Source organism: Lissotriton vulgaris, chromosome 12 (assembly GCF_964263255.1).
Source record: "Lissotriton vulgaris chromosome 12, aLisVul1.2, whole genome shotgun sequence".
Lineage (NCBI taxonomy): Eukaryota > Metazoa > Chordata > Amphibia > Caudata > Salamandridae > Lissotriton > Lissotriton vulgaris.
The window spans coordinates 29,524,076-29,540,376 of NC_141700.1; the positions used below are offsets into that span (position 1 = coordinate 29,524,076).

Genomic DNA, 16,301 nt, shown 5'->3' on the forward strand with positions numbered 1-16,301 from the left:
ATGAAAAGGTGCATTGTGGGAGCAGGTGGAAGGGTGGGGGAAGTTGATTTGAAACAGATGGTAGGCGAGGCAGTAAAAAAGGGCAGTAGAACAAAAATGTTAGAGATGTTACAGCATCTTTTAGTTGGTGGAAGGAACAGTGGAAACAGGAGGGACCAACCTCCCTGGTCCAGGAGCGGTCAGGCTGGTAGAGACACTGGTAGGTAAGAGGAGAAGAAGGACCGGTGGGGTTGCAACGGGACCAGGAGGCCCAGAAACACAGAGACGGAGAAAACCTGGGTAAATGGGCACGGGGAAGGGGGGAGCTATAAGGGGGAAGGGTTACTTTTTTAAGATGGAGGGGGCTTTATTGTCCTTACTATGTATTATTTGAACAGCAGTGTCCGTGTATGGCAACTTAGGGTAATGGGCATAAATTGTGATGTGATATAATATAATATATATATATATATATATATATATATATATATATATATATATCCCTGTCTGCACAACAAGGCTCGAAATCACAGACCCCTGGCGCTTCTCTTCTTGGTGCAGAACTCTTCGGCAGAGCCACGCCGATAATTATCTACCACAGCTTCCGTCGTTAGGAAAATGAGTACGCACTCACAGGACACAGCGTTTCCCGAAATTTCTTTACCTAAAGTTAAGCACCAAGTTCACAAAGAAACGCGTCGGTATTTCTTTGTGAACTGGATGCTTATCTTTCATTAAAGAAATTTGGGGAAACGATGTATCCTGTGAGTGCGTGCTCATTTTCCTGATGAAGGAGGATGTGGTGGATATATATATATATATATATATAAATATATAAACACACACACACACGCTCTGGTGTATTAAAACACACTGCACTCACGGGGTGAGTTCAATCCTTTATTAAAAGCACACAAATCTCGAGGACGCGTTTCGGCGTTCTCCCTTGGACCCCTCAGCTGTCACACCTCCCTTTACCGCTGGCTTGGACACCTCACCACGTCGAGTGGATTGTCTGTAAGGCACCACTCATCAACCACTAGGTTCTGTCACAGTCTGCGCAGGGGTCGGCATATATCCGATACTCTCCCAGTCTGTATGGCTGGCGGTTCATCACGAGCTGGAAGAAGGCAGAACGCCAAAACGCATCCTCGAAACTTGTGTACTTTTAATACAGGATTGAACTCACCCCGCGAGTGAGTGCAAACCGGAACTAATATAATTAAGAGTCGACCCACCTTCACTATGTTTTCACCCGTCAGAAGAGTGCGGCAAATGCCAAGGTGGACTGTGGAGCGATGATAATATGGCATCTTGAAACGCCTAGGTGTTGTAGCATCAACATTGTGATGAAGTGCCAGCCATACAGACTGGAGGAGTATTGGATATATGCCGTCCCCTGCGCTGACTGTGACGAAACCTGGTGGTTGACGAGGGGTGCCTTACAGACCATCCACGTGACGTGGTGAGGTGCCCAAGCCAGCGGTAAAGGGAGGTGTGACAGCTGAGGGGTCCAATACATTGGATACAGATCGACCTATCCCTCTCTCCTTGACATCTGCCACGCCCAATGAGCATCCAGCTCTGATATTTAAGGCACTGATGCGCACACGCTGTGAGTAGTACACGCGAGCTGGAAGAAGGCAGAATGCTGAAAAGTGTCCTCAAAACTTGTGCACTTTTAATATGGGGTTTGAACTCACCCGGCGAGTGCAGTATGTTTTAGGACACCGGAGCTAATATAATTAAGAGTGGACCCATCTCCACTACATTTGCACCCATCAGAAGAGTGCGGGGAATGCCAAGGTGGACTGTGGAGCGATGATAAATATATATACATTTTCTTCTTTTTTACAATACTCTAATCCTGGATTACAGAACAGTCTTTAGTGAGGTTTACACAAGTATATAACATTAAAACTACAAAGAGTAAAACCAAAACAAACATGGCAGGAAATTTTTATTTTTTTTGACAATATTGTGACTGAATCACCAGGGAATCAAAAGCAAAAGGGAATCAAGGCCAATGTAGTTGAAGATATGTATTGAACAAACACGTATAACATGACATAAATTACAACACACAGAAGAACCTGACGCTGCAGTCTGGGTCCATCATGGATAGAGAGATGTTCCGTAAGTTTGCTCTACCAAAAAACAGTTACACCATAAACCGAAAGGCTGGTTTATCAATGAAATATCACAATATTTGGGGGCGTGTTTTTCCTCCTACGGCCAAATAACTCCCCAACAGGTGCCCCCAGGCCTCTTAAGAAAGGTACTCGCGACTCGTCGCCCTCCAAGAACGGTGTGTAAGTGTGTGGAGGTGACCAAGGTGTGGTTCTGGGGTCCAAGTAGACTCTACGTACCTTTGTCAAGCTCTCAAAACCCGCAGAGTTCTTAGTCCTCGGAAGCAATTGCAGGTGATGACACAGAGACGTTTAAATAAATATAAACAAATGTATCCACCAGCAACACGTTTTTTTCTCCATAGAGGAAAAAGGTATTGAATCAGAAGTTACATTCAAGGAAAACTACACAGAATTCTTAGGTGGAATTTAGTTCAATCTTCTTTCCAGCCTTAGAATGCCTGCCTTACCTGGTCTCTGCTAAAGAAAATTCAGGCAATCTGGAGACCATGAGACTTCCCTGATCCTTGAGACCTGATCATTAGATGAGGTAAAGGATCACACGTATGCTTCCCTTGTTCCTCACGAGTAAAGTCTTGAGAGCAAGACCAGTGAGGGGATGCGCAATCTGAATTTCAACGCATCTGAAGTGGAATTACACTAATGTACATTGGTGATTGGATAACAAGAAGATGGGCGTGTTTGTCGTTAACCTCTCTAAAACTCTCATTAAGGCTAATTAAAACGTTGGTGTGAAACTCAAGCTTGAAGACCAGTGATCCGCAGATATAAAAAATATCCCTTTGTAGAGAATCCGGTCACTGGATTTCGATGGGGGTTTATGAAAGTTAGATTAAATTGAAATGGTAAATATCGCTTGCATATCCTTTGGCTGCTGTATAGAAATATTCCTGGTAGAAGCTACAAGCCTGACATTCTCCAATAATCTAGGATCAGTCTATATTAGGATTCATGTCTGATAAGGCTCTTTTGCAGACACTTTGCTTGGTGAGCTGGGATCGATTTTGCTCAGATCAGGTAATTAAATGTTCTCTTTCGGTGTGTAGACGAGTTTAAAATTTCTTCTGTGTTTGGTATCCTCAAAGAAGGATGACAAGTAATGAATCTACAGCAGCAGCAAAGATGTACCTCAGTCGGACGTTTACCACCTCAAACCCCCCCCACATCACAACAAGAGGATGGCGGAAGATAATTGCGAGGCAAAAAAACAACAGATTCTGTAGTGTATGATTATGTATCATGAAAGAAAAGAATATGACAAACTGAAAGACAATAAGACTCTCCTTGACTGTCAATGGGGTACGCGGGCGTCCTCTCCTCTGGGGTGTGGGATGGGTAGTGGGAAGAACAAATATGGTCTGGTAGCCCTGAGAGTTCCTATCTAAAAACAAAAACACTGGAGGAGTCGAGGTGGTGCGAGATGATAGGTTGTGGCGAGAGCTATTTGTCATGGACAGACCGCGAGGGCATTCCGCTGCCGACACTGGGAGCTTGTGTCTGCCCTGTGTATCTCTCCCCTTTTTTGTTCACTCTGTGGGATGAGCAGTGGCAGCTGCAACTTAACAGGGGTGACGGGGGAATGAAAAATAAAAATAAATGAATCCCTTCCTTGCAGGCTGGTCACCGCCTCTTTGTCGTCAACTCCCTGAAGCAGCAAGCACACAGGCTCGCCTAGCCGATCACAACGTTGCTGTGACCAGCATGACAAAGAAACCACAGATGCCCACACACTCTTCGTTTATGATGCAATTATTCCATAAACCAAATGCAAAAATTCATTAAATCTGGTCAGGTACTTTTATTTATACCCATCACTTGTGTTTAGTAAAACTTTTTTTGGAAAGTTTTACTTTCTTTGGCAAAAAAAGAGAACATGAATAACATATTTACACATATACTACCACCATAACATGTCAATCAAGAAAAACTTCACAAAACAATACTTTAAAAGAAAATACATATAAAGCAAAAATACATCCAAATAACAATAGACATTAACATTCAATTCATTTTTTCAATGTTTCCAAATCAATTTCTTATTCCAAAGCCATAACAGAAAACAATGTAAAGTGACAAGAGCAACAAAGCATATGTCTATTTTTCTGCGACAATTGATGGAATAATTAGCTCTCGTGGATATGCATATCCACAAGAGCTAATTATTTAATCAATTGTCGCTGAAAAATAGACATATGCTTTATATGTATTTTCTTGTAAAGTATCGTTTTGTGAAGTTTTTCTTGATTGACATGTTATGGTGGTATATGTGTAAATATGTTATTCATGTTCTCTTTTTTTGCCAAAGAAAGTAAAACTTTCTAAAAAAAGTGTTACTAAACACAAGTGATAGGTATAAATAAAAGTACCCAACCAGATTTAATGAATTTTTGCATTTGGTCTATGGAATAATTGCATCATAAACAAAGTGTGTGTGGGCATCTGTGGTTTCGTTGTTCTATTATAATGGTCCAGCCCACCCTCAGTCCCGATAAGAGGACCTAACTCCTTTGTGTATAAAGTGACCAGCATGACAGCAGCGACGGGATTGGTCTGAGTGTCATGGTATGGTGCAGTGCTCAGAGAGGAACTGGGAGCCCTGTGCATGTTCTCTACCCAGCCTTTGCAATGCAGCCGGGTGGAAAACTTGCTAAGTACGCATGACTGTTTGGCCGGCCCAAGACGGCCGGACAAACTGTCATGCGCACTTAAGAGAGTTCCCACCACTCCCCCCACTGCTTTGACCAGCCCAGCCCATCACGTACGTCAGCACTGAAAGAAAATAAATATAACATTGTGGTATTATCCTTTTATTTTTCCTTTTTGAACTGTTCACAGAGCAGTGGGGCGACACTCCTCCGCCCACTGAGTACTCCTGACATGGTGACTTGCTGCCTGAAGAAGCACCACTCTCCGAGTCCTCACCTACCACGATCAGATCTTTGGATCCACACAGCTGGCATCTTCTTTGGGACCCCTCCGGTGTCCCGGTACAACATGGAGGCAAGGACGAGGAAGAACGTGGAAGAAGAATCACTATCACGCACCACAAAAGACTGAAGGGAGGGACTAAAGGCCAGATGTAGGTAAATTAGATTTACCGATTTATAATTACCGAATTTTACCGATTCGGTAATTAAAAATCGGTAAATCTAATGTGTGGATATGTAGGTATATCCAGATGTTCAAATACCGAATCTTTAACAATCGGTATTTACCGATTCTGTAAATACAGAATCGGTAATGGCCGTTCATTCCTATGGGCTTCAAAGCCCATAGGAATGAATGGGCATTACCGATTCTGTATTTACAGAATCGGTAAATACCGATTCACACAAGGGTGCAGGGGGTGTCACTTTGACACCCTCTGCCACCCCCAAAACAGGCACGGGTGCCATGTGGCAGGCAGACCTGCCCTAAGGGCAGGTCTGCCTGTCACATGGCATAGGTGTGCATGCACACATGTGCATGCACACCTGAATCGGTATTTTACCATCAAATTGGATTTGATGGTAAAATACCGATTCGTTAAGGCTCCTGGGACTCTGAAGAGTCCCACCTACATCAGAAAAATACCGAATCGGTAAAAATACCGATTCGGTATTTTACAGAATCGGTAATTTTACCGAATCGGTAAAAATAACGATTCTGGAAAAATGAGCCCCTACATACCATTTCAGGTATACCGGTCGGTAACGGCCGAAAATAACCATTTTCGGCCGTTACCGACCGACCTACATCGGGCCCTAAAGCTTCCTGGACAGCTTTGTGTGGTCAGTTTAAGAGAAAATTACGGGTTTGGCTTCTCGGGTTCTGCAAACGGAACAAGAACTTGCTCCTTTGACTGACACTTTACGGCAGCTGGAAGGCCACAGGCAAGTGACCAAAGCCGCCCTTGTGAACCTGGAACACAGATGAGACATTTTAATTTTATTTATAAACCACAAAATGTTGCTGAAAAGGCTTCCAGAGTCTCGGAAATTCAAAACAGGAGGAAAAGGAATTGACAAAGGAACTCAAGGAAAGGGGCTCCGCAGATTACCGGGGTCTTCAAGGCTCTATGAGGTCAGTCGGAAGTGAACCGGCAAGGAGTTCCAAAGTTGTGGTCCAAAGATCTTGAGAGCCCTACTCCAACAGCGAGCCCTTCCAAAATATGGTGCCTCCAACTAATGATGAGGACCATAAATTAGCACTCACGCCAAGGTGAGGCATGAACTCAGAGAGAAGTAATAGACCACATTTGTAAAAGGGCCAAAAACAAAGCAGAGTCTTGACCTGGGGATTTAGTAATTAGTAGCAAAACGAGTGCTGGGCGTGCAGCAGGCACGCGGTCGCACCCGTGAAAGCCCACACCGAAGATGAACCGCCATGTTTTCCAGACTTTGAGTTTGGTTTCACTGGCTTGTGAACACAAAATGGTGGCTGGGGTGCACTGTTTTAACACACAGGTCTTAACACAGAGCAAAGGAGAAATTTGGAGGGAAAACAGGTTTGTCACCAAGGAATGAGTGGGACAAACTACAGAGGTTGGACTGCAAATCCCACAATTCAACACGTTAAATGCAAGCAATCATGGGCTGGGAAAACCACAAGTTTAAAACACAAAACAGGAGATAAAATATGCAATCACAGGCAGGTCAAAACTGCAATTTTAAACTGTAACAACCACATGCAAAGACAGCAACAGCAACATCCGACCAACAGGTGTCCTCCGCCAATGAGACCTTCAGTCTTATAGGTGTTAGTTGTCAGATACTTGGAACCCGTCTCACCATGGATGGTGATGAGACACACACTCCGCCATCCTACATGGTTGAAAGTTTGAGGACTGAATGTAAGCAGCAGCTGGGTGCTATCGGCCTAAGAGAGTGCTTGGAAAAAAAAATGTCCATATAAGCAGAGGCTGAACATAGAGGGTGAGTAAAATGGAAGGGAGAAACAAACCCTGAGGTGCGAAGCAAGAGATACTGGGCTTAGCAGAGCGAAAGGGGGAGAACTACTGCCGGTGCCCAGCGATCGAGGAAAGATCTAATCCCCCAACGCTGGACCAGTTAACCCAGCGGCATCTACACGCCCAATCAGAATATCATGATCGACTATATATGGGAGGTCGAAGATCCATATTCAGCGACCTGCTTCATCACGTGTCACCCTGATTCCTACTGGACCGGAGTTTATCAAAGGTGGCCACCAGAATCTCTTCAAAGCTGTGCCTGGCACCAATCTAAGGCCCTATCTTACAAGCTGGCCAGCTGTTTTGCCAACTGTTATTCCATGAATTTGACAAAGACAGTAGGAGAGGTGTAATGGCCCTGCAGCTCTATAAGGCACTCTGGTTTAGCTTGGGCGTGTTCAGCAGAATTGTTACTATTCCATTTTGGCCGATATATGGAACTACTTCAGACACAAGCGAGGTGCAAGTAAAGTGACACTGCGATGGGATGCGGCAGGTGCCAGTGATTGCCAAAAGGCAATAGGGCATGAGCTGACTGGGGAACCAGACTTGCCCCTACCCGTGGAAGGGTGAATGTGATCTCTTCGTAGATGTTGCATACTTATGAAAAAAATAGAGGCAAGCCCATCACAGAGGCGTTAAGAAGACCCAATGTTCGACACGCAACAGGAGGGGATAGAAAGTGATCATGCCGCATATTTTTGATAGTCCAGTATTACTTAAAAAATACAGAATTCTGAAAAAGCAAAAGGATCATAAAATCATACATAAAATACAACTACTAGAAAACCAAGGCAGAGTTCAATCAACCCATATTGGCACCTGCCTCACCACTATTACAAACTACACTGGTTTTGATACCCAACCCACTGCAGACTTATCTTCTTACTCAAATCAATAATGTTTCCTTTGTCAGGTGTTCCCTGTATACACTCTATAGAGTGCGCATCACCTCATGGACCATATTTTTACGACTCATCTTCCCTTCACTTGCCAATGCGAGGCCTGTGGCGAGTTCCGCTCGAGCACTGGTATGACAACCTGCTGATATATCTGTGGTGACCCAGAAAATTCTCATCTACTTCCTCATTCAGTCATTTTCCCAGTCTGCCCTTCGAGATCATTTTCACTGATGACATCAAAGGTTTGTACTCAACAAGAATGAGGTGCTGTCTGCAGAGCAAAATATTGTCAAAGAGTTGTTAGTGGGCGGGATCCATTGTAAGCCAAGACAAAACCTCAAACTGCTGAGGAATGAGGCCATTATTAAAATTAAAATTCAGGGGGTATATTAATTAAATTTAGATGCAGGGGGTAGTCCTCCTTGACACAATAGACGACTATGGCGTTCTAGCATTTGCATTTATAACACGCTAAAGCCGGCAAACGCGTGAGACTTCAATGACATCTTCAATGGGAAGGCACTTCAGTTAAGACATACACCTTTTAATTCTATGAAAATTAGTCAATTGATATTTCCCAGACATGAGACTTTTTTTTTCTACACAAGACTGTGGGAACTCAGAATCTCCCCATGAGAGAGCGTTCTTTCCGGTAGACGACACCCCATTAGAGGCCAAGTGAGACAGCCTTGCAGTTCGTTCTTTGAGTTTTTTAAGTTTTGCTGTTGATCAAGACTGTCTTCCCGCCGCAATCGATGGATCTTGTCGAGCACCAACTACAAATGGAAGTCAAATGCGCTTGGTGCCCTCAGCGATATTTCTTTTCTCGCGCCCTTTTGCTGCCCTAATCTACCGACATTAGCGGCACTTAGCACGCTTGTAATTAGCTGAATGGGAACACGCGGATTCCCCAATTCCAATATTTGATCATCCTCTTGTTTTCATTTGCCGGGATTAGCAGAACACACAGACTCAGTCTGGCCGCTTTCCACTGTCCTTATACATCAGAGAGAAGGAATATAAAAAAAAAGAAATAGCACAGCTGCACAGGTATAAATTATTTATGCTGCGGGTCAAATCCAGGCCAGAAAAAAAAAATATTAACGGAAGGCTGGAGATCGGTGCGTCCGTTTATTGATTTACAGCGAAACAATTCATCAAAATGTTCTGGTAGTGGCTTTTTTATTAGTTGAGAACAGGCTTGTAATCCTGTTATTTTAATTAACTGCAATTCGCCATAGATCCGCGGCGTGGCCCCGGGGCGCTCGCCGCGGTGCCTTCTTTCATTTTAAAGCCGCCATTAGAAATGGATCATAGATGTCAACTCTCAGTCCATCCTGGGTCAGGTTCATCCCAGATTTTGAGAATAACTACTGGCTATGTACATCAATCCTAATGACATTTGTGTGGAAATGTATCTTATGCGGAGATCCTGAAAATAAGAAATTGAAATTGCTCCAGTGCTTGTGTATAAAGCTGGACACCTATGAACAATGTAAATGTAAATGTATTTGAGCTTACATAGCGCACAGCTACCCGCAGTGGGTTTCCCGGCGCTTGCTTAGGGAACCCGTCCTGGTATTCCCCTGTGAGATAACCCCGGCAGGGTATCCACAAGGTGAAAGTCAGGCATCCCGCCGCGAGGGGCCGTTGTGGAGATTAAGCAAGCTATTGCCCAGAGTCGCAGAGTGTGAACCCGTGAGTCGAGAAGGCACCGGAGCGAGAATTATCGAGTCCGTGGAATGTTTGAGCCCAAGACCCGCCGAGGCGGGGAATTGAACCCTGGTCCAGGGCCGATCTCAGCTTCCGGGTCTGCCGCCTCTAACCCCTGAGCCACACTTCTCCACAATTACTTACTTCACAATAGTAACAAAAATCTTTGTTCTAAACCAAATTAATCACATTAAATTGGACACCCCAGGTAAAAAGTGGTTCTTCGATTAAGGAAAAGCCCAAAATGTATAGAATCATGAGTTTCCTGAAAAGTAAAGTTGTTCGCCTAAATGAAATATTAAAATATTGCATTTTGCAAACTGGAAAATGGCTGTGTCTTAAGAGCAACCAATCAGAAGCCAGAAAGCAGTTACATTTCTCCCCCCCAACTAACACAACGCATTCTCACTGATGCAGGGCAGAGTCAATAGGGGGACCCCAGAAGTGTGGCAGTAACAAATCAGAACCAAGAGACATAGAAGGGCCACCAATCAGTACCAAAGAGGCAGGTGTCAGTCACCCTGTGTCATGGAGAAGGAGAGGAAGCCCACCAATCATGATGGAGAGAAAAAGGAAGATCACCAATTGGCATCAAACACTGGTAAGTCCACCAACTGGGGTTGGTCACAAACCGGAATCAGGAAGGAAAGGTACCCACGGACACTGAAATGCAGGCGAGGACACACACCAATGAAACGAAATAGAGGGAACAGATGGGCCAAGTACCAAAGAAAGGTCTCAAGTTTTTTTTTCTTTTTTTTTTTTCTTTTTATAGCGCACGGCTACTCCAAGGGAGTGTCCTGGCGCTTTGTGCTCCAGACCCAGGAAAAGAGACAGGTAAAACATAACAAAAAAAAGAGAGAGGCAGAACCAGAGGATTAAACTAAAAAGCTCTAGCCAGTGAAAAGCCAGGTCTTCAAACCCTTCCTAAAAGCGAGCAAGTTAGATGTGGACCGCAAAGACAGCGGTAAAGAGTTCCACAACTGAGGGGCCAGCAGCCTGAAAGACCGTCCTCCAATACGGGCCAGTGACTCCGATCTTAAAGATCGTGTCGGTAGGTAAAAAGCCAGCCTCTTTTGTAGGTATTGGGCACCCGTGGCATGTCAGGCTTTGTGAGCTAGTGTCAAAGCTTTGAATATTATCCTCTTCCGTATGGGGAGCCAGTGTAGGGTTTGCAGCAAGTTCGAGGCACTGGCTCGACGATGCAGGCCAAAGATGGCTCGTGCAGCTGCATTCTGGGCCACCTGCATACGCTGTAAGAGGTATTCTGGAAGACCCAGATACAGGATATTAGTATAATCCAGTCTGGATCCAAGTAAGTCCCATTTTAATCTGAAGCAGCCTTTACATCGCGGCTCGAACTACGCTGTGCCTTAACAACGCGATCCGAGTCTTTGCAACACATTCCTTTACCAAGCAACTCTTTAAAGCGACTTGCCTTTAAGGGAAGCATTGTTGGACTGAACATCACACAACAGTAACACAACTCAGATCTGCTAACACAAGGGTGTTCTACTAGCTGAGCCCCTGATGAGCGACTATCTCCCACCAATGCCGGTGATGTCTAGTTGCGGCGTGCTCCAGACCTAAACAGCAAAATATACTCGTTCAAGTGGGATCGAATGGCCGAGACCTCGCTGCTCCACAACTACCAACTAGCTCTGGAAGTTCAGCTTCAGCTGCCACACGCTCATCCACCACTTGAACTTAAAAATATATATTCAATATGAAACAATCAACCCTCGCATTTCCATCTCGTCCTTCCCTACGTTATAATATTGTCTCCTGTCCTTACAGCTCACATATTCCACCCAGGCCATACCCAAACACTCTCTCGTAATCGCTAGCCCCCCCACCATTCTACGAACTACTCTTCCACATTGCTCACCAGTACGTAAACCACAAATAAAATTCTCAGTTAATCTTCCACTATCCGTCTCATCCTGTGTCACAGACCCACTCGGCCACCTCACTTTTGTAAATTCTGTTCCACGCTGACCCTTCAATTTTAATAGCTTGACAACCAGACATAATTCAGAATGCATCTGCCAGACACCCTTTCACTGTGCAATCGATACTCACATCACCAGAATTATAATATCGTCACACTGGCTGCGGGTGGATAGATGTATCACCTTCAAAGCAATACGCATCACTCGTCGAACAGTCGATGGAGCTTCACCAGTCTTCCTTCAACACAAACTCCACACTTATCTCTAAATGAGACCATTGGGTTCCAGCGTGGCCCCTCTTTTGGCCCTTTAAAACACTGGAAAGTGGAAGACGTTCTTTCTTCGTCCAGATGGGTTACTTAGAGATTTGATTGACGCATGAGTACGTAGCATCGACTATCACCTTGAATTCCCAAGAGCACTAAAGACCCGGCTCTCCACATCCATTTAATACCAAGATTCAGATGTCAACTCCAAGTGTGGAGTATGTATGAGCAAATGTGTCTACGCCTCAGACTCCCTGAGGCACATCATGCTTTTTGCGACACAATATAGGTCACAGTTAGGCCAGTTTACAAACTGCATTTTGTATTACACTTAGTAGAACTAACAAAAGGCTACTCACAAACCTACGAGTGTAAATCCACACCTCGACCACTCCTATGTTTTCTCTGAGGGGCATCCCAAACATGTAAGTTCACAACTTGGCAGTAAATTTGGGAGGGACCGGGGGGAATGGTTGAAATATGGGGTGTGCTTACTACATGGTGGGGTTTAGGGAGATATGAGGTGGGGGTTTAAGTGAGGCTTAAGGATTGGTTGAATGAGGGACAGACATCCGTCCTTAAACGAGACCATTCCTATTAACAAATTGCACTTTTAAAATTACTACAATTAAAAAGGATCCAACCAATAGCAACTGTACTCAAACTCAGAGATAGACTAAGTCCAGAGCCACAAACGGTTAACCACTGGTACTACACCACCCTCCCATAGAAAATAATGGAGGCAAGGACTTTAAATAGAGGCAATATTGTCACATTAAATTATTTAAAATTGTTAAAAGTATAAATGTATTTAATGTCAAAAAAACATTTATTACGTTAAAAAATATTTAATAACCTGTTTTAATAAAAAAAAATAGTGTACATTTCTATTAATTTATCATTACATTACTTTTCATTAATTATATCCATTACTTTTAAATATATTTTGTGAATAGGTCCCATTATATTTTGAACAAGTATTTGAACCTCACATCCCTCAACTATTATCGCCCATACAGGACATATTACATCTAAGACCCTGCCAAACGTACACTGCTAAAGGGTGCTCATAAACCTACTACAAAAGGGAAGACATGGCTTGGCAGTTCGGGCTGGACTGTTCCCATGAGGCACAGGGTCAGACTGATTTGCATATGGCTGGATCTGAACTGGGGTGGCGAAGTGAGTTGAAGAAGGATGATGGATTAAACCCAGATCTGTGACTGGGGGGTGAGTGTCTGAAAAGTTTCAGTGCTCCGTCCATCATCTCCTCGTGTTTGCTTTGTCTGCCATAAGTTGGTATGCCCAGACGTGGGTCCCTTGCTCACTGTGCCACTGGAATCAAGCTAGCCTGACTGGTGAGAGGTGCTACCCCAAAACCGGTCCCAGGATGCCTGATTCCGGTCCAGGGAAGACATGGCTTGGCAGTTCGGGCTGTTATGTTCCCATGAGGTACAGGGTCAAGACTGATTTGCATATGGCTGGGTCTGAACTGAGGTGGCAAAGTGAGCTAAAGAATGATGATGGATTCAACCCAGATCTGTGACTGGGGGTGAGTGACGGAAACGTTTCAGCGCTCCGTCATCATCTCCTTGTGTTTACAAACTGGAGTGCTTCATAGCCTCGTCAAGGGCATTTAAATGGTATACAAATTCTGCAGTACAATATCTAACTCTCTAACAAATTCTCTGTCTCAGTATTCCAACTGCATGCCAGTAACAACGCTGAGCTGTTTTTTGTGGAGATTAAACAATTAAATAAGCTCAATGTTCATGTTGACATTGCACCAGCTTTGATTCTGAGAACTCCGCTGCAGTGGAGCGGCCTGGCACCCCACGTCTAATGGTTTATAGAATTCCAAGCTACGAGCATCTGTCAATTTAACTTGAATGATACGTTTCAGGCCCAGCGCCCAATCCAAGATGGCCTCCATCCTAGCGGAAGGTTGGATTGTGCCTAGAGGGCAAAGATCCGCCCTGCCCCCCAACACCAATGGGTCCCTCCAGTGGAACTGATGGTGCCAACAAGAGGGCGCTGTGGAAGCCAGACCTTCTTTCATGTGCGCTAAGAGCCTGGCGACCAAGCACCCCTTCTGAGCCGGAGCGGCGGTCCATGAATTATTCCTGAGCTGAAATCAGATGCAATTACCCGTCTGCGCTCCCCTTTGAAGACTCAGTCCCTGTTCGGTGAATGTTATGACAAGAAGGGATGTAATGGGCTCTAATTTGGCGGGGCGTTAATGCTTGCCAAAAAAGGTTGCCATGGCTACCAGCTCATCTTCAAGCAAAATTGGCATGGGAAGGGAGCGGGGGTTCTCTTTGACTCTCCCGCCACTGATGTCTCTTTCTTCACCAGCCTCCTTCGTCCAACGGCCTCTGCTCGTCGCCGCTCCGGGGGATATTTTTGGAGCCTGATCTCCAAGGTCAATAATTTGGGTCAGGAGCTGGGCTGCTTTTACCCTCCACTGCTGGCCTAGCTTTGCTCTTTCCTGTGGTCCTGAGTGGACGCGTTGTTTTCACTCAATGGGGGTCACAGTTACTCTGCTCTTGCCTGATGAGGTGCTTGTTGGGTCCAGGCAGTGCAGTGTGAAGGCTTTCTGCTTCAGTGATCTGTTTGATTTTGTTGGAGACGGGAGGAAGGGTTGAGTTGCTTTTCAGTGTTTGCCTTCCTTTTATCCTGTGGAGTCTTTGTTGCTTTGCTTTTTTCTTGGACATAAGGAGGGGAGAGTTTAAGGGCTGAATTGCTTTCCCTGTGAAGTTAGCCGTTGTGCTGCTTTTCCTGCGGCTGTCAGCAGTACTGTTACCTTTGCAGCGTGGTGTTGGTTGGTTGCGCGTCTTCCACACAGCGGCGTCACAGTTCCGTCTCGGTTATCTGAAGGGTGGGCCGTGGTTGCCTTGTTTTGCACAGCGCAGTCAGGTTTCTACCAATCACAACAGAGTTGCTAATACACACATGCCAACATTTTGAAGCTAGTAAGAGAGAGTTTGAAAAATAATCGGGGCAATTGATTTTTCCCATTGACTGACATTGAATCAGAGGGAGACACCTTAAAAGAAGCCATTTTGGTCTCCCCTGTGATCGGATCTGTTTGTATGTTCATAGGCAGGAAACAAGAGCGGATAGGGCGGGAATAGAGCTTTGGGAAGAAGGAAGTGACGGGGACGCACTTCCTGTCTTGCTGCCCTTGAACACCCCTGCTCGTCTGCGCACGAGCTCTTCATTTCTAAAACCGCCCCCGCGTGTGTAAATGGCGTCTGATTTATGTTGTGCACAATAAAGGCGCGGGTGTCCTCCCAAGCACAGGGCATTAACGCTTGTTAACAGCACACATCGTTGCCTTGCATTGCTCTCCATGCGCCATTTGCCCCCCCCCCCCCCATCTGCCCCCACAACTAAACGTGCCAAGCATAAAAATTATGCAAAATTAAAAATCCTCTTGTCTGAAATCACCATATTACAAGACGAGGAAAGCGCCCCTGGGTCCAACAGAAATACTGATTTATGCAGCAGTAAAAAGGGGATTACATGATATTACCGAGTCTCGCGAGGGCACAGCTCCCAGCAAGAGGGTTACCCCATGCTGCGGATTCTTTCAATTGTGCAGAAAAAAAACAAAGTGTACTTTTCGTCTGCTTGTGAAGAGTTCTGGGGACCTTCATGCAAAGCAGAGATACTTTATTGTACAGTGTGTGATGCAATAAAAGTGTCCAGAGCCCCCTTGTGAGTGAATACCAAAAGACATGTCAGTTTTAGAGTAGCATGGAGTCACACACACACTGTCCCTGCTAAGATCCACATTCCAGTCACACAAAGGAAAGGCGCGCGCTCCTCACACACACAATCAACTCCAACAGTCAGATCATAAATGCTGCATTGTGTTATCTTGGGCAGTGACTCCATCACCCATTGGGGCCGGAGTTTGCACCCGATTTGGTGTTGTACCTTGTCCACAAACTTTACAACGCCCGGTATTTCTTTCTGCATTGATTCCTTGGTATGTCTTAGAGCAATTTACACAGGCAAAGCAGATCACTTGGAGTGAAATGAAATGAAATAAAGTATTTGTAAAGCGCTGCATGTACCCGAGGGTGTCTAGGCGCTGGTTCAGATGAATGTATTTTGAATATTATGGAGACACCATTAAAAAAACAGGTTTTCAATCCTTTCCTAAATGTAAACAAATTGGTTTCTTTTTTCAACCACCAGAGCTTAGTGGTGGTATGGGTAAAGCTTTTTCCTCCCCATTTTACTTTCTGCACCCTGGGAACGATCATATTTCCACAATCCGAAGACCTAAGTGGTCCAGCCGGAATGTAGGGTTTGATATATTGTGACAGCTGCCATGGACTAAGAAGGAACAAGTTGCCTACAAGGGATTTTGTTTGTCT

The 16,301-nt window shown here is 44.9% G+C and overlaps 1 protein-coding gene across 3 annotated transcripts in view; it reads right to left on the minus strand.

Moving 5' to 3' along the window:
* Positions 1-16,301, minus strand: part of NCAN (neurocan) — a 400,988-nt gene that overhangs the window by 164,977 nt on the left and 219,710 nt on the right. The window lies entirely within an intron of this gene.